This window comes from Panthera tigris, chromosome B1 (genome assembly GCF_018350195.1).
Source record: "Panthera tigris isolate Pti1 chromosome B1, P.tigris_Pti1_mat1.1, whole genome shotgun sequence".
Classification (NCBI taxonomy): Eukaryota; Metazoa; Chordata; class Mammalia; order Carnivora; family Felidae; genus Panthera; species Panthera tigris.
The window spans coordinates 157,547,571-157,567,830 of record NC_056663.1 but is presented as its reverse complement, the minus strand read 5'-3'; the positions used below and the strand labels follow the sequence as shown (position 1 = coordinate 157,567,830).

The 20,260-nt window shown below is 34.8% G+C and overlaps 1 long non-coding RNA gene across 1 annotated transcript in view; it reads left to right on the top strand.

The window, feature by feature from the left end:
- The first annotated feature begins 6,382 nt into the window (after positions 1 to 6,382).
- Positions 6,383 to 20,260, top strand: part of LOC122237736 — a 317,012-nt gene continuing 303,134 nt past the window's right edge. Inside the window, exon 1 of the long non-coding RNA XR_006216358.1 lies at positions 6,383 to 6,471. This is a non-coding gene — a long non-coding RNA (uncharacterized LOC122237736). The remainder of the gene's footprint in view (positions 6,472 to 20,260) is intronic.

Sequence of the window (20,260 nt, the reverse complement as noted above, 5' to 3'; positions counted from 1 at the left end):
TTGGTCACCCTTTATACCCCAACACAGATCATTACTTCTTCATCCTATTATTGAAACAACAAAAAAACAAAACCCTGTTCTTTTGAGGAGCATGCTATTTTGCTGTCCTATCCTCAGTTTCTTCCTATCACTATAGGCCCTGGCTTCTTGGATACCTCCAAGGCTTCCAGTCAATGGCTTCTTTGTCTGTTTGGATAGTATCATCAGTGGAATCTCCACACACTCATTTTCCATGCTTTCACACCTGGAGAAATGTATAATATCCTGACCATTTTCTACTAAAGTACAACTAATTGTTCTTTCTTTATGTCATGTTTACTCGTGATATGATAAGGATCATATCAACACTTGATACATTCTCCATCTAAGAAAATATAATTTACTTTATGTATTTCCTTATTAATGTTTGTAGAGATATCTACTAAGATAGCTAGGGATACACCATACTCTTTTCTTGGACTGCTCCCTTCACTTCTATACCAATTTTTAAAACTTACTTCTCTTTTTTTATGTTTATTTATTTTTAAGAGAGACAGAGACACAGAGCATGAGTGGGGGAGGGGCAGAGAGAGAGAGGGAGACACAGAATCCAAAGTAGGCTCCAAGCTGTCAGCATAGAGTCTGATGCAGGGCTTGAACTCACAAACTGTGAGATCATGACCTGAGCCGAAGTTGGACGCTTAACCAACTGAGCCACCCAGGTACCCCGGCTCCTCTTACTTCTAAAAGGAAGCCTCCTCCACTTAAACACACCCACCCCTAATTCCTCCCTTATCAAAGTTTTTTTTTCCTACACTTTTACAGTATACATTATTTTAATTTGCAGTTTTAATATATTGCTTTGTAGTTGCTTCCAAGTTTATCAGAAATGTGTTTTGAATAACCAAACAAATACTAACATTGTGAAGGACAGGAAATGTTTCTCTTTTTTTCCTTCTCACATCTTCAAAGAATCTACTTTCTCTTTGAAAATAGTGAATGCTCTATAAATACTACCATCTGCCATGCATATATACTTGATAACATCTTATTTCCAAATCTTTGAATTATGGACAGTGAATCTTTTAGTTGTGTTGTTAGTTTGGACATTTCATATATATATAAATACTTGCCACAGGATAAAGATTTAGATATGTCATCATGAATTCTATGGAGACCTGGAGGACTGAACCCCCTCTAGCAATGTATATCATAAACATGATTTGATTTACAAGAAGAGTCTTTCAGATTCAGAAGTAACACTTTTGCTATTCATCGCCACAATTCTTTACACAGGGCTGAGTGGAGAATTACATTGAACAGAATTTTAGTGTCTTAAAAGTTTACATTTTTATTGTTTTTAAAACAATAAGGCCCAATTTTACTTTGATCATTCTGACTGTGCTACTGAATTGGGGAGATGAGCACAGAATGACTCTCTGAGTTTTCCCCCCACCTGAGGGCTTTAATCTACAATCCAGAGCTTTCTCTTCCATTGATTTGAGTACCAACCTATGCCAGCAGGTGAGAAAATCAAAGTAACAGTAAATTTGAACTCTTTCTATCTGTGAGAGTATAGTTGAAATAGTTCTGTTGGAATGATTTGGCTCATCATCTGTTAGACAGGTTGTTTCAGATCTATTCTTCTAAGAATCATGTTCTAAAATCTATAATCTGCTGTGTCTTATTGTCAAATTGCAAGAATCCTAGTTGAGTTTATGGTGATTACATTGACCTTATGTAATTATATCAGAACATTTCTCTTTGATTTTTATGACTTATTGCTATCTCCTTGCTATGTTATTTTCCCATTTATTAATTAGGAAGAAAATGCTAGTTTCTGCCTACCCCAAATCAATAAATCTATTTATACACACACACACACACACACACACACACACACACACACACACACACATACTATATCTTTATATTCTATCTTTTTAAAAGAATTATTGGACTCTTCACATTCACCTCTTTAACTCTAATAATTAATAACCTTCCTTTGGTGTATCATGATAAATAGAGGATATTTAATACTTGATAAAAGTAGGGTCTTCTGGCCTCCCAGGCAGATTCCAGAATTTCAACTACATTCCAATGTTTTTGGATTTCTTTTTCAGTCTAGGAACTGAAGTTGATCCATAGTCCAGACCTTGTTTCATGCCTTTCTCTGGATTGGGTATCTGCTTCTACAGGCATTCTTCTGTACTGCTTCTGCATACCAAGAGACCAGTCAGCTCACACTGAAGAAAGTGATGCCACCTACCATGCATTTGAGCTGCTCAGGGCCTCAAAAACTACCCTCAAGAATCAGCTTTCTCCTCCTCCTCCTTCTCCTTTCTTTTTCTCCTTCTTCTCCTTCTTCTTTTTTGTTTGAGTTTATTTACTTTGAGAGAGAGAGAGAGACTGTGAGCTGTGGAGGGGCAGAGAGAGGGAGAAAGAGAATCCCAAGCAGGCTCCACACTGTCAGCACAGAGCCTGACACAGGGCTTGAACTCACCAACCATGAGATCATGACCTGAGCCAAAATCTAGAGTTGGACGCTTAACCAACTGAGCCACCTATGTGCCCCAGAAATCAGCTTTCTAATAAGCCTCTTCCAGGCGTGTAGTCTGGAAGGGAAAAGTGAATTTTCTCTATTTTATACTCCTAGTTGGTATTCTGTTTCTCCACATTGCATTTAACACGAACTCTGAAAACTCAAAACTCACCAACTCTTTCCTCCTATTTAATCACCTGCAATTGCTTACCATCATCTTCTGTTAAAATCTGAAGTTTTATCCAATTCTTGTTGACTTACCTTTAGTTTTGAGTACGTAGAACTCTAGTATTCTTCCAAAAGACAGAATTACAACAATATGACACTCAGAAAGGCGTCATCACTCGCCTATTCCTTTATGCCATTTCACACCCACTTTTCTCCTTATAGGTCACTAATTTCATTACTTTTTGTTTTCTATTTCCTGTATTTCTTTCTTTAAAACTGAACAGATTTAAAGAATCTGTTAGTTTAAGATTAAACCTGAAAGATTAAAACCTGTTTTCATTTCTTCCATATATACATTACAGCATACTCTATGTGAACTTTAAACTTGACTTAATATTTTCTCGAAAGGACTCCATGCCATTTAAGTGTGATTTATCAAAGTTGGTTTTTTTTTAAATTTTATTCCTAAGTATTTCATGAACAGGAATCCTAACTGAAGAGCACCCTCGGCAATTGTATAATGAAATTCACTTTCTTTAATGGCTGATACTGGTGGTGGTAGTGCAGAGTGGGTTTGCAATATCTTGTTCTCTTTCGTTTCTGCACATGAATTTTTCCCCGTTCCTTCTTTCTGTCCCTCCACTTCCAATCTCCAAGACGCAGTATTCTTCTTGCATTTATCTAATCCTCTCCCAGAGCGATGCATCTGCAAGTCTGCAAACTTTTATTTCCACATTCATTGAAGCCCTTTTCCAACAGGTGGTGCTGTGAATGAGGCGGAGATATCTGTGTTCAGTATTTTAGCACTTGGTGTTAGACTTTTTCTCTGTGCTACATCTAAGGTCTCCACTCTGCTATCCTCTTTTTCTGTGTGTAAATCTTTCTTAGTCTGCTCGCCAGGCACAGAATCCTGCAGTCATGGTGTGTGTTTCAGCATTAGCTCCGTCAGGATTTGGACTATGTTTTTCTACATATCTGTGATGATGGGAAATTGGTGGAATTTCTGATCTTCTAATGATGCTGAAGGCATGGGTCATGTATGGTTTCCTTTGAAGTTTCTGTTGCTCATATGATCTTGAGGACAGTGTGTGAAATGGTTTATATTTAAGAGGCTAATATAATAACCTCTAAATAAAGAATGCTTAAAATCCAAACTTCCTTTTAACACAGTCTACACGGTGCTTCACCACCAGGCTCCATCTTAACTGCATGCTGAGTCCCCTGCCCGTTTGTACCTTCTGCTCCAAATGTGCCTAAATTCTTTGTTTTTGGACTGTGTCTTATAAATGCTATAAAAATAATTTTACTTTAATATTTATTTTGATAGTACTCATATATACTATCATTTCTTTGTTCTTGGTGTTTTGTTTTGTTTTGTCTTAAGGAATCTCTACACCCAACATAGGACTTGAGCTCACAACCCTGAGATCAAGAATCTCTAGCTTTACTGACTATTACAGCCAGGCACCCCACATATATGCTATTTGTAAAGTAAGTAGAATTGATGTATTCTCTTTGGCAGAATTATTACTTCTTTCGCCAACAGAATACATGTGCAATTCACCTCCCTAAATATCCATGATTTTTTTGCCACTTACTAATATGACTTAAACATGTTAAAATATTCTAATGATTGATTTTCTAATTTGTAAGGTAACAATATCAAACTAGTAACTGAGAGACTAGAACTAAATACATTTTTTTTAAATTAGAGCACATTTCCTCCCTCCCCCCCAAATTTAAAATCCTACTCACTGGAAAAATGGCAGAGTTGAAAAGCCAGTCCTTTTTTATATTGGTAATGTATCTGCCGCTTAGTAGAACCAGTATTTATATAATACAGTAGTAAGAACAATTATTCATTTTCTTTTTTAAAAAGTTAAAAACATAGAAATTGTATTGGCTGTGATAACACAGTAATAATTCATTGGTCAGAATACTGTAGCTACACTGGTATTATTTATATCAATAGACTCATTAAGGAACTAAAGATTTTTCTCCTTGAGTTATTGTGCTCCTCTGAATAATCAATAAAACCTTTGGCAATTCCTTTGATCCAAAAATCTGCCTTTGTTTCCCTGAAGAAAAATTAGACAAATTATCTTAGTGACACCATAGACATTTAGAAAGAAGCTTCCATATTCCTTGCAAAATAACCACTTTCAGAGTATTGACCATAGATTACTGTATGATTAGCAAGCAGAGTTTTAAAATTAAAGAGATCCAGGTTCAGATCCAATACTACTTCATAACTACTCAAGTATGTATGTTCATACATTAAAACTTAGTCTGATTTTCAGCTTGTGCACCAGTATGATAAGGAAAATAATATCTATTTCATGGGAGTATTATGAGACTTGATAAAATAATGTCTACCAAGCTAATCCTGCAGTAATTAGCACCACATTGGAGCTCAACAAGGTTATTGATAATCTTAAAATGTCTTTGAAATCCAAGTGCCAATTAAGGTGGCTTATTAGAAGCAATGTCATTTGAAGTTCCTTAATTTTTACACCATAATGCTTCTTAGAAACTTCTCTGTATATGTAACAGAATGTAAAAGTTTGATAATTAGTCTTTAATTGTGCCTATTCTTAAGTAATATAATCAAATATACAATAGAAGGAATTTTTGCTAGTTGGGTATTAATCTGTAGATATGCTTTCTCAGGCCCCTTACGAAACACAGTGTCCCAGGAAAAACTGCTTCTGAGGACTGAGAGATATAAATCAAAGTGACCTCTCATGGACCATTTCATTAACATGTATATGCTACAGTCTTCAAATTAACCCTCAATGACAGCAGTGTACACAATATCTGTGGCCTGTTCTGTTCACCTTTTCCTGGCTGTATATTTATACCTTAGATGTTGAGTTCTGGGTGCTAATTATTCACAGATACCTTTATCTCTGAAGAATTGCCCTCCCCTCTGCCTGGAACAGTCTTAGTGGAGAGATTAGCCCCAATCCATATGAAAGTACAAAAGGCTGGCTCTTTGCCTAGGTGGGACCAACTCCATGTTTTTCCCATAGGTTCAAGCTGATGTAGGCTCCAGCAGCAGCAGGTACTCTCCAAGATGGCTCTCCAGTGAACCCATTTCTCTTGGTATTTTTGTCTTCGTGTGATCTTCCTCTGTATTGAATCTGCGCTAGGCTTGTGCAACCAAGAATGTGGCAAAAGTAACACTACAACTCTCTGAGGTTAGATTATAAGAATCTTTGAATCACCATTTGTCTTTTATAATGTTTATTCTGGGGAAAGTAAGCCACCATGTAAAAACATATGACTGTCCTGTGAAGGTCATGCTGTTAGGAGCACAAGCCATGTAGAATTTGGGTAGACACAGAGCAGATGTTGGCCAGGTCCAGGTGTTTCCAGGTGTATCCCAGCCCAAGGGCTAGACATGTGGGTGCAAAAACTCTTTTGGGCTATCCAATTCCAGTGGATGCAACATCGGGAAGAAATGAGGACCCCAAGCTTGTCTCCAGTTGTATTGTTCCAGTTGCCTTTAGTCATTTGAGCCATCTGACTTTGCTGAATCTTCCTCAAATTCCTGATTCACCAGAATCATGAGATAACAAAATGACTGTTGTTTTACACCACTAAGTTGGGAGGAAGTATGCGGCTGGAGATAACAAGAACACCAGCTGAGCCCTCACACTTGCTTAGGTTCTTCCCCAGCTCTGTGCTGCTTCTCACCTCCTCTCCTTTCTTCAGGGCAGCCCTTCAGTAAGTCACTTGCACGAGAATCATCATTTCAGCTCTCCTTCTACCCAAAACTGGTACGTCCTATTATTCTTCACATTTTTTAGATGTTCAAATGGAGGAACAGATGAATAAAATAACTTACTGAAAGTCATATAAGTAATACTTAGGAGAGTTGGTATTTTAATCAAGCCCCAGAGTGCTTGTTCTTAACCAGAATGCTATATGACTCTGACTGGAGTTACCGCTTTCTACCACGGGCAGAATACCGTACTGAGCTACTATGTTAAAGCTTCAAGTTCAGTAAGCTTTAGAATATAAAAGCAAGCATTTACTCACTTTCTGATTTTATATATATATATATATATATATATATATATATATACACATATATATATATATATATATATATATATATATTTGTTCTGTGGGTCCGTGTCTTTCAGAAAAAAATCCACTGTCTTGTTTACCATGTAAGCCTTCTGTGAAGTGGCAGGATGGCAACACATGGGGCTGCCTGGCTGTTGGCCAAGTGCAGTGGTGTTCTGTTTGCACCATGCCAATCCTTTTGTCACTTGTTAAAAATTCAGTGTTATCTCGTCTCCCAAACATTGCTACCATCTGCCTACACACAACATTGACAATGATTATGTGGTAATTGCAGCTGTGTGTTTGATACCAATTATCTTAATGTGAAATGGCCAAAGCAAATATATTTTCAAGCATCTATTTTTAAACCCTACCCTTCTAGTCTTTCCCAACACTCTGTCTTCCCCAAGCACTTTGCTTATTCTTTTGATTCTTTCGAAAGTTTATGGTAGTTTTGGAAACTCTTGATGCTTTCTGCTTCATAAAGAAAAAAAAGTATCATAAAAATCTTTCCATACATCCATCGACCAAATTAAAATAGCTTTAGGGGCTAAATTTTTAAGATCACAATAGAGTCATAATGTGGACTGATAAAAGTGTTCATTTTAATTTTGTTAAATGGAGCCAAAAAAACTTGATAGTTTTACGGAAGCGTTTTCCCAAATGTGTCCTTATAAATAAGTCAGTGCTTGCATTTATGCATCTTAAGCTTCTTTTTTAAAATTCTTAAAAATAATAACATACTTTTAAATAGTATGTTCTTAGCTAGTGCTTCCTGAAATGTTTGGAAGATTACTTTCAATAAGAAATTCCTGAAATAGCAAACTTCCCCCCAATATCCAACTTTAATAAAAATATCATTCATCTCCTCTCCCTACCACTTTAGCTATAAAATATCAATTAATATTTGTCACATGTTTAGAGTAATGATAATTTAAAAAAATCTTTCAGACTAAATATGCCTTTTAGACAAAGATGGCCCATGTTAAGTGCCTGGCAAGTTTCTTAAGGAAAAAACATGTGATTGGCATAAAGCTGAGCACAGTCAGAGGTTGGAGAGTAGGAATAAAAGCAAGAAGATTGACTCTGGAAAGAAATCAAAACCATGAATATAAGAATAAAAATCCTTCGCTATCTATGCTGGGAAGTTTTGGCAGTTAACTGTGGGGTTCCATTTAGTGAGAAACCTAAGTGTCAGAAACTTGAAGTCAAAACACAAAGGAGGTTACTGATTAATACAAAAAGTACTCATCAGTTGCTCTCTAACCTTTCTGCAACAAACAAAAAAACTTACCTATATCTCTCCCTAAAACTCCTACTAGAATACTAGCACTAGAATGCCATCTCAGTTACACTCAGTTTCAGTGACCACACTGTTCCTGTAACTGACTGACTACCGCTCATTCTCTGTATCTCCTATTAGGCATTACTTATATATCCAACTACCTATTTACACTTGTTTTTTTATAGACATATTACATATGCAGGACCCAAACTCTTAATCTATGGCACGTGTTGCTTTTCCTTCATAGCTGCTAAACGTTTACTTTATGTCATTCAAGTGTAAGCTCAAGTATCTTTTCTTCAGAAAATCCTATCCTAGACACCCAGTCAAACCTTCTCTCAACTGTACATTCTCTTACTCTGCTATATTTCCCTTCAGAGTATTTACTTGATTATTTTTCATCTCTCTTGCTAGAAAGTAAGACTTATGAGGACATGCATTACTATACCCTTAGACCTAGAACAAAACAATGTATTAAGCACTCAAAATTTTTGAAAAATGAATAAATGAAACCAAGAAATAAAATAGTAACAGATGCATATATGAAATAAACAAAAATAATAACAGTTATAATATATACTCTGAAGGAAAAAGTAGTGTGTAGTGTTGTGTTTAAAAACAAAATAACTGTGAGGGGTGGTAAATAGGATTGTCAGAGCTCTCTGAAACAATAACTAAGACTTAAAGAATGGGAAGGAAACTGCCTTGCTGAAAGCCAGAGGAAGTACATTTAACCAAAAGGGACAGGAAATATAAAGGGCCTACAGTGTGAAAAAGCTTGTTAAATTTTGAGAATTGTTGGGGAGGCCTGGGTGGCTCAGTTGGTTGAGCATCTGACTTTGGCTCAGGTCACGATCTCACAGTTCGTGGGTTCAAGTGCTGTGGGGCTCTGTGCTGATAGCTCAGGGCAGGGAGCCTGCTTCAGATTCTGTGTCTCCCTCTCTCTGCCCCTCCCCTGCTTATGTTCTATCTCTCTCTGTCTCTCTAAATAAATAGATAAATAAATAAATAAATAAATAAATAAAACGTTAAAATGTTCTGAGAATTTTTGGCAGATCTTTGTGACTATAGTACTGTGAATGAAGAAGGCAGGGGCTTGAGATAAGGATGGAAAGATGGGTAAGAGGTTGGTTACAGAAGTTCTTGTAGACAATGGTACAGGGCTTTAGTATAATTCTTAGTGAAATAAAACTGCTGCAAAATTTTAAGGGTGGGAGTGGCATGATACTGTTTCTTTTTTTAAGGACTTGCTGTTCATTGGATAAATGAATGGAAGAGAATACAATAGTAAAAACAATAGGATGATCAGTTATGTGGCTGGTATATTAATCCAAGAAAGACAGGATGAGGACTGGTCTTGAGGTGTGACAATGACATGGAGAAAACGGTACCTAGTAACAATTTATTTTAAAGGTAGAATTGATAGATTCAATAGATCGAATCTAATAGTTTGTATCCTGGATGGTTTCGGATATATGTGGGAAAAGGAAGCCCTGTCAGTTTCTGATATAAAGAAGTTTGGGTGAGCTAGAATTCACGGAGAAACAGCAGGAGTCATTTTGGGTAGATTAAATCTGAGATGCCTGTGAGTATGCCAGTGGAGATGTCTAGGCTCTGATAAACTTCATGTAATTGAACTTCTGAGGTGGTTTTATTGTATTCCCCACTGTACAAATGAATTTACTGAGATATAGAGAGGCTAATTAATTTCCCCACACTCTTTTAGCTGGAGCTGGAAGAGTGAATGTTGTATTGTCTCTCTCACTCTAAAACAGTGCTTATAGGTCATTAAGGTTAGTGGATCTGGGAAGAAGTCTGGTCAATAAGTATACATATTTGGGAGTTGCACGTGGTATTATATGTCCATCCGTATGACTACCTACAAACAAGACAGAGCTAAGACCTAAGCTAAGTCCTGAGGGATATGACCATGGAAAACCTGACTAAGGAAGCAAAAGACACCAATATGTTGTGACTAAGTGAATAAGAGGGAAATAAGGAAAGAAATTTCATGGCTACAGGAAGTAGAGTATTACCAGGATAAAGGAATGGTGAACTTTACTGAATTGTTGAAAATTCAAGTAAAATGAGTACCAGAATGTTTAATGATTAACAAACATTACATGTTTAATAAAAATGTGCATGATTAAAAACCTTCACAATATGTTTTCCCCAGAAACTCATCAACCTCTCATATACCTTTCAGTTTTTGTCCTTTAAGTTTACTTATTTACTTAAAGAGAGAGAGAGAGAGAGAGAGAGACAGCACGTGCACAAGTGGGGGAAGGGCAGAGAGAAAGGGAGAGAGAATCCCAAGCAGCAAAGCCCAGCATAGGATTTGATCCCATGAACTTTAAGATCATGACCTGAGCCAAAACCAAGATCCAGACGCATAACCAACTGAGCCACCCAGGCGCCCCTTCCCTTCAGTTTTTAAAAGCTATAGTGAGGGTGGGATCTAAAACAATAATAATACTAAAACATAAGAAAAAGTGAAACAAGAATAAGAAGAATTTATAAGTCGTGGCTTTGGACAAATCATTTGATTTCCTCAGAGATCTCAAGTCCTTGCCATAAAATAAAATAAAAAGTTAAATCTCTTCTATTTCTTTTATAAGCTTCTTGGAAACCAGATGTGGTGATGGGGTGTTAAAGTGCTTTAATATCTCTTAAAGCATTAAGGAATATTGGTTCTCTATACATATGTAAACATTTGCATTTTCTCTTATCCCATCTCCCCGTTGAACAGCAAACCTCAAAGACTATAATGTCTACTATTTCATTAGTTCTCTTGGGCCTAGTACTGTGGAGCGCATCTCAAAGGGTTAAGACATGGAAATTCAGATGCTATTTTTCAGAAGAGTTCATAAATTTTGTAGTTGCCATTGATATTAATCATGTCACTATTTGCATGTGATCATTTCAATCATCTCTCCACATCATTTTTTCCAGGGACATAAATAACACTTTTCTATATTTTTAGGTACATATTTACTCCTGGTGTAACTCACGTAGAGTTACAAGACAGTAAGGTTGTGAGCAAAAATCCTAAAGTTGCAGGCTTTTTAGGCCCTCCTCCACAGCTGCAATTTGTTTTTCATGGTAAACAAGGTAGAATACCCGAGAATGGTTTTGAGTTTCCTTGTAGGAGACTGTGTATGTAAATATGCTTGTAGCACCTATGTACTTCATAGCCAACATTACACGGGGCTCACAGATACTAAGGCTTGAGAGATAAAGAATAACAGTGTAAGCAATAATAACACTAAAGCTTTTTTTTTCTTTTCAAGTTGTTTTTTAATAAATCACTTTATTTTTTACATTAAAAAAATTGTTTTAGAGAGAGAATATGTGCAGGGGAGAGGGGCAGAGGAAAAGGGAGAGAATCTTAAGTAGGCTCTATGCTCCATGCTGACGTGGGGCTCGATCCCACCATGCTGGTATCATGACCTGAGCTGAAATCAAGAGTCAGAAACTCAACAGACTGCGACACCCAGGTGCCCCTATTTTCAAGATTTTATTCAAATTCTGGTTAGTTAACACATGGTAAAATTGGTTTCAGGTGTAGAATTTAGTGGTTCATCATATATATAAAACAGCCAGTGCTTGTTAGGGTCAGGCATACGGCTGGGTAAAGATGAGAGAGAGAGAGAGAGAGAAAGAGAGAAAGAGAGAGAGAGATATCAGGGAAGTCGCCCCCAGGTGTTGTGGGGTGGGGTTTTTAAGCTGCATTGGTTCTGGGTTTAGGTCCGGGCGGGCTTTTTTTGCGTCAGGTCGTGCTGTCGCTCAGTTGGTTGACCTCCAAATTCGTTCTGGCAGGCTACTAGGGGCTTTTCGTTGGGTTGCACTGGCAAGATGGCCGTCCCCTCTACTGTGGTTCCAAGGAATCCTAACAGTGCTCATCACGAGTGCCCTTCTTAATCTCCATCACCCATTTAGCCCATCCTCCCTGTCATCTCCCTCCATCAATCCTCAGTTTGTTTTCTATAGTTAAGAGTCCCTTAGTTTGGACAGACTAAGCACAATGCCAGTTTGAAAATATCAGCAATAGCACATCCGAAGAGACAGTGGTATAGAAAATAGTAGCAACCGATCAAAGAAAACACAAGGCTAAATGTTAACAATTAGTAATTGAGAGCAAAAAAAATTAATATCCCTATAATATGTTAGCTAATTAGTTTTAAATTTAAGTCTTACAGTCAGTAGATTTTATCACAGGGCCAGAACCACATTTTCACAGTAGTCATGGCCTTTTGGGGTCCTAGAATAACTTTATGAAAGCAAATATTGGTCTGGAATTTTTATAAACCAACTTAGTCTTTTTAGGCCAAGCTCCAAAATGATCAATCCGAACAAGGTTCATAAAGGAGACCACTGTCAACTCAGCTTACTCTATTATGACAGCAGCCAGTACTATTTACAATTCCCTCTCCACATTCAAAACATTCACATTCTGTGATGAAGAATGGGGAAAATAGGATCAGGAGAAACTGGGAAAAGTAGTTTGTTTTTGTGATTTTTAAACTTAGAGTTGTTTGAGTTCCTTTATCTACCCATAGATTTGGGATACTTCAATTACAAGCCCTATAAAATTCAGCGTTCACTGTAGTTTCCCATTGGGTATTTCCTTTGTCTTTCCTACCTCATCTTCAGATCAATAGGCCAGGCAGAAATCAAAACCACAGAGGTATCTCATAACAGGTAAAGACAAAATATTCTAATACAAAAAGGGTTGTAGTGTCTCCTACCAGTGAATATTATTAAATAGATAAGGAGTGCAGGCAAGTAGAATCATGATGGAGAAAGCATTCAAGATTTCTGTAACCCTCAAGCTACTCAGGTCACAACAGGCAGCCACACCACCCTCAATTCAGAGTGACTCAAATTTTGGTTAATTCATAATTTGATTTTCAAATTCAAAAAATATGTAAGTTATTTTACTAAAGATTATATCACATCTCTTTTGTACCCTAATGGTTGCCGGCAAGGAGTGGTTTCTCAAGGGCAGTGTCAAAGAAAAATTGTACCAAGTGGAGTTAAGCAGGCAGGGAAGTTAAGCAGGGAAGAATTTATTTAAGAGGAGAGAGATTCAATTCAACTCCAAGAAGCAGAAGAGTTTTTAAGCACTGGGATGAGCAGAAGAGAACTAGAGGACATTAGTTAGGAGCTATGTTCAATGTGACCAGGCCATCTGTGTTTGCTAATTGACGCTTGTCAAAGTTAACGCTCCTACCTTCCCACGAAGACTGGGATATAGGGGCTCTGTCTTTCTTGACCATTGCCTTTCTAGGAGAATATTTATATTTCAAAGGGGTAGAAAGAGAATTGACAATTGTGAGTTTTCTAAAGTCCTCTAAGAAAAGGGAGGTCAGGGGTCTGTAGTCAGTGGGGTATCTATCTAAAGTCTGATTAAGCAGAAGGGAATGTTAAGGCTGTCTTGGTCAACAGTTATAGGACTAATGTTAGATTCTATACTAATGTCAGATACTGCTGAAGTAGTCTTTTATAATGTATGTACTTATACCCTATGAGTTATTCTAAGCAACATGCAGAGACTTCTGGGAAAGCTGGATTAATTTATGAGCTTCTCAAAGCTCTATTCTACGACTCTACCTCTCACCTGCTAAGACCTGATGCATTGTTTTGAAAGAACTCGGTTTTACAGCCTGGAATCAACTGTCCTGTGCAGAGGCACAAATGTTATTTGCCTCTTCTTCAGCCAGCAGGAAATCCCTGGAGAGGGTATTGTGCGTAAAAAGGCTAGAGGTGATGTTGAAGGGAAAAGCAATTGCTTCTGACTGCTAATGTTTAATCTGTCCCCTACAGAAATGAAAGCGGCCTTTTATCTTTGAGTAGAATAAGGTGATTTAGGAGGGGAACAAGATGACACTGCAGTAGTTGATGCTGATGCCTTAGTGGTAAATTCAATTCAGCGCATGACTTATGCGAATTTCAAGACTGAGATAAACTTCACTAATGTAATGGCTTCTGGGGAATAAGTTCAGAATTTCTTTTACGTCCTCTAAACTGTTGTTTGCTTGCCATTCTGGGTTTCATTGTAGTGGCAATGTTTGATCTGCAGCATTTAAAGACTTCTCATCATTTCTACCTTCTTCATAGAAATTTGCTCAAGGCTGAAACCTGACTCAAGTTGAAGGGAAGTCATAAAGTAGTTTTTCCCCATATCTGAGAACTTCGTAATTCAACATAAGACAAAACAATAGTGCATACAGTATAAACACTTTAGTAAATGACTATTTCATAATCAATTTGCTTGTTCATTTTATTTTTCAAATATCAACCAAATGTTTATAAGGTCCACAAACTCCTGAATTCTAGTAAATATGTATTGGATAACACAAACATAACTATTCTGGTATTTTTACAATAATTATATTTCTATATCCTGACAGTACTACTTATATACTTTTAATTTTAATATTATTTTCTATAGTACATTAATATAAAATCTTTTGGAAAAGTAATGTTTTTTAGCTTTAAATAGCAAAGTAGTCTTAAAAATAATTTTTTATAAAAGTATAATTGGCATACCATAAACTACGCATATTGTAAATATACAATTTGATTCGTTTTGACAAATGTATACAAACATGAAACAATCACCACAATGAAGAAAAAAAAAACATCACTCATCACTCCAACTTCCTTGTTCCCATTTTTAATGCCATACTCTTACCTTCCCCACTCTTACTCTTGAGAGCTTTGTCTGGAAGCAGCCTCTAACCTGCTTTCTTTTATTACATATTAATTTGAACTTTTTAGAATTTTATATAAATGAAACCATACACCATGCACTTCTTTAGTCTTCCTTTTTAACTCAGAATAGTTATTTTGAGATTCGCTCAGTTTTTGTGCTATGAAGACTCCGTTCCCTTTTAATTACGGAGAAGTATTCCATTGCAGGATATACCAGATTTTATATATTCACCTGTTGATAGACATATGGATTGTTTCCAGTTTTTGAATATCACAAATGCAGCTGCTATGAACACTTGTGGAAAAGTATTTGTAAGGTCATGTGATTTCTATTGGCTAAATACGAAGTAGTATAATGGTTGGATCATAAGATCTATGTATGTTTAGTTTTTAAAAAATTGCCAAACTGTTTTCTGAAGTGGTTGTACCACTTTAAACTCCTCCTGGCAATGTATGAAAGTTCCATGTCCTGCCCAATAATTTGTATAGATGGACTTTTTAGCTTTAGTCGTTGTAAAATAGGTGTTTAATAGTATCTCCTTATGGTTTTAATTTGCATTTCCCTAATGACAAATGATGATGAGCATCTTTTCATGAGTTTGCCATCCATATTTCTTCATTGTGAAGTTTAAATCTTTCATTTGTTTTTATTTTGGATGCTTTGATTTGGTATTATTGAGTGTTGAGAATTCCTTATATATTCTGGATACAAGTCTCCAATATTGAATTAATATACAATATCCTAATTTTCTTTCCCTTATCTTGCAGTATCTTTTTAACAGAAGTTCTTAATTTTAATGGAGTCTACTTTGTCAACTTGTTCTTTAATGGGTTGTGTCTTTGAGGTGATATCAAAAGAATCTTTTGCTAACCAAAGGTAATACAATTTTTCTAAGTTTTCTTTTAAAACTTTTGTAGTTTTATATTTTATATTTAGAATTGATCCACATGAGTTACTTTTATTTTTTAAAGTTTATCCACTTATTTTGAAAGAGAGAGAGAGAGAAAGAGAGAGAGAGAGAGAGGGAGGGAGAGAGAGAGAGAGACTGCAAGAGGACGAAAGGCAGAGAAAGAGGGAGAGAGAGAATCCTAAGCAGGCTCCATGCTCAGCACTGAGCCCAATGTGGAGCTAGATCTCACCATCCTGGGATCATGATCTGAGCTGAAATCAAGAGTCAGATACTTAACCAACGGAGCCACCCACTTGCCCCATTTGAGTTAATTTTTTAATGTCCTTTGTGTATAAAGATTTTTCTTTTTTTGCATATGAATATCCAGATATTCCAGCATCATTTGGTAAACACACCAAACTTTCTCCATCATATTGCCTTTGCATCTTTGTGGAAAAACAGTTGTCCATATATGCGTGGTCTGTTCCTAGACCATGTTTTGTTCACATGATTTATTTGTCTATCTTATGACAATATTATTAGGCAGATTTTTTCATTAAATATATTATCGTACTGTAAATGTGTTTTCTCTTCCTTATGAGTTTCTTAACAATATTTTCTTTAACTTACTTTTATTGTAAGCGCATACTATATAATCTATATCTATATCTATATCTATACCTATATCTATCTATATCTATATATAACATATAAAATATGTGTTTATAGTATCAGCAATATGGCTTTTGGTCAATCATAGGCTATTAAGTCTTGGGAGAGTCAAAAGGTACCTGTGGATTCTTGAATGCTTGGGGATCACTGCCCTTAACCCCCACATTGTTCAGGATCCACACTGTCTTGATTACTGTAGTTTTATTGTTAAGCTCGAAGTCAAGTAGTGTGAATATTCCAACTTTTTTTTCAAAATTGTTTTGCCTATTCTAGGTATTTACCTTAGCATTTTTATATAGATTTTAAAATCAGTGTGTGAATTTCTATAAAAAAAATCCTGATGGGATTTTGTGACTGCATTAAATCTAAAGATTAATTTATGGAGAATTGACAACTTAACTATATTAAGTCTTCTAATCCATGGACTAAGTATGTTTTTAGTTTTTAGTGTTTTTAGTTTTCAACGTTGAGTACATTTGCATTTTGTCAAACTTACCCTTTAATGTTTAATATTTTTGGTGCTATTGTAAATGATAGTTTTTAAAAATTTTAGTTGTCAGCTATTCATTGCTAGTTTATAAAAACATAATTGATTTTTGTATGTTAACGCATGCTGCAACTTTGATAAAGTCTCTTATTTATCCTAGTAGCTATTTATTTATTTTTAAGTAAATTCCAGTGGATTTTCTACATAGAAAATCATTTTGTCCATGAATAAAGACATTTTTACTTTGTTTTTCCTGACTGGGTGTCTTTGTTATGATTATTTTGTTACTTATTTTCCTTTAATTTACTGGTCATAACTTTCTGTATAATATTGACTAGAACTGAAGAAAATACACATAATTTTATGTTGTTGCTCCTGATCTTCAGGAGAAAGCATTTGATATTTCATCATTTTGTGTGATATTAACTATAGGTTTTTGTGATCATTTTCACCAGTTTCCTTCCTCATTTGCTAATTTGTTTTTCAATCAAGAAGAAATGTTAGACTTTGTTAAACACCTTTCTTTGACATGTTTTTAAGCATTTTCCTCTTTCAGTTTTTAATGTGGGGAAATACATGCATTGGTTTTCAAATATTAAAATAACCTTGCATTTCTAGGATAAATCCCAATTAGTCATAATGTTTTTTGTTTGTGTTTTTGCATCTCTGTTCATGAGAGATTGGTCTGTAGTTTTCCTTTATTTTTATCTCTCTACTTTCTGGTATCAGAGTACTTCTTGCTTTATAGAATAAATTTTAAAGTATTCCTTTCTTTTCAATTTTCTGAAATAGCTTGCGTGGTATTGGTATTGTAGTTTTCTCTAAATACTCGATCACATTCACTAGTGAAACCATCTGGACCTGGAGTTTCCTTTTTGGAAGGTTTTTAATCTGCAAATTCAATATTTTCAATAGATATAAGCCTATTCAGATTATCTGTTTTCTTGAGCAAACTGTGGTTCTGTTTCTTAATGAACTGGGACATCTATGTTGTTGAATTTTTTGCATTAATTTGTTCACAACATTTCTCAATTATCCTTTCAATATCTGGGAAGCCTGTATTAAAGACATGTCTCTCTCTTCCTAATATTTGTAATTTGTGTCTTTGTTTTCCCCCTGGTCAGTCTAGGTAGAGGTTTATTAATTCTTTTTAACTTCTTTAGTAAGATTTTGGTTTTATTAATTTTTCTCTCCTTTTTGTAGTTGTTTCTATTTCATTGAATTCCATTTTAAAAATTATTCCTTTCACTTACTTGCTTTGTGTTTAATTTGTTCTTCTTTTTCTAGTTTCTCAAGGTAGAAGCTGAGGTTATTGATTTGATATTTATAAAGGCATGTAACACTACACATTTTTCTCTAAGCATTGCTTTTGTGTCATCCCACAAATTTTGACATGTGTTCTTTTTTATCCAACTAAAAATATTTTTTTAATTTTCATTTTAATTCCTTCATTGATCCATGGATTACTTAGCAGTGTCTGAGGAATTTCCAGAGATCATTATTTTCTGATTTCTAATTTAATCCTCGTATTCAGAGAATATATACCATATGACTTGAACCTTTTTAAATTAGTTGAGACTGGTGGTATTATGGCCAATAATATAGCTTATTCTGTGTGTAATGGAAAATAAAGTGTTTTCTGTTATTGTTGGATAGAATGTTCTAGTAATGTCAAGTAAAACAATTGGATTGATGATCTTATTCAAATCTTACATATTCTTACTGATAATATGTCTACTTGTGTTAATTATTGAAAAAGGATGATTGAAATTTCTAACTGTAATTGTGGAAATAACCTTCTTTATTCCTGGCAATATTCTTTGTTCTGAAATCTATTTGGTCTAATAATATTATAGCCTTTCTGGATTTCTTTTGATTAGTGTTAGCATATTATGTGTTTTTCCAATCTTTTACTTTTATCCTATTTATGTTTTATATTTGAACTTTATTTCTAGTGGGCAAGCATGTATCTCTGATTTTTATTTGTGTTTGGTCATTCATATTTACTTTGATAATTTATATGATTGGGTTGAAGTCTATCTTCTTGCTAACTTTTTTATATTTGTTCCCTTCTTACTCTTTTTTGTTCCTTATTTTGGATTAGCTAATTTTTTTTTACAATTTCATTTTCTTTCCTTTTTGGCTTATTAACTATCACTGATTATTTTTGTGGTTACTTTATGGTTTATAATGTACATTTTTCACTTATCATAGTTTAAGTGATATTATACCATTCATGAATATCATATAACCTTATACTGTAGTAACAGATTTACATTTCTCCCTTCCTGATCTTTCTGCTGCTGTTTTATGTATTTTATTTTCATATTTTTTTATAAACTGTGTACTACATGTATATTTTTGTTTAAGCAGTCAATTATCTTTAAAAGAGCTTTAAGTAATAAGAAAATATCTTACACATTTACCCAAACCCTTACTATTTTTTGTGGTCTTCATTTTTGTGTATGTAGATCCATATTTCTATCTGGTATAATTTTTCTCCTCTTGAATAAACTTTTAAAATATTTCTTGAAATGTGGTGATGAATTCTTTGTGTATGTTTGAAATACTCCTTATTTCACCTTCCTTTTTTAAAGATATGTTCTCTTGGTATATATTCTAGGTTAAATTTTTCTTTCAGTGATCTAAAGATATTGCTGTACTTCTGTAACTTGTATTATTTCCAATAAGAAATCTGTCATCTTTGTTCCTCTCTTGTTTTTTTACACTGAGTGAATTTTAGCTTTTGTCTTTACCACTTGTTTTATAATTGTCTTTCTTTTTCTTGTGCTTGGAGTTCAGTGACCTACAAGAAATTTATAGCTTTAATCAAATTTGGGAAATGTTCAGTCATCTTGCCCCTTCTGTGTTCTCTTCTTAATGCCTTCTATTTTGTGTATATTGAGAAGCTTTGAGTTTCCCCACAGTTCACTTATTCTTTGCTCTTTTTTTAATTTTATATACTTTATTTTTATTAATTTCTATATTTTATTTTTACTCTCTATTGCTCATCTTCAAGTTCACTCATCCTTTCTTCTGTACTATCTATCTTCCCTTTTATCTCATCTCTGTATTTTTTATGACAAATAGTGTAGTTTTCATCTCTAGAATTTCCATTTGGATGACATTTTTTTACATATTCTACGTACGTATTTAACATTTGAACTTATGCAACATAGTTATAATTAATGTTTTAATATTCTTTTCTGCTAATTCTAAGATCTTTATCAATCCAATCTAGTTTAAGATTGACTGATTTATTTCATCACTATGAATCAGACTTCCCTACTTTTTTTTAATATCTAGTGATTTATTAGATTGAAGACATCATGGATTTTAACTATTTTTGTGCTAAATATTTTTTGTATTTCTATACTCTTTTTAAAAAATTTTTTATTTATGTTTGTTTATTTTTGAGAGAGAGACACACACAGAGTGCTAGTGGG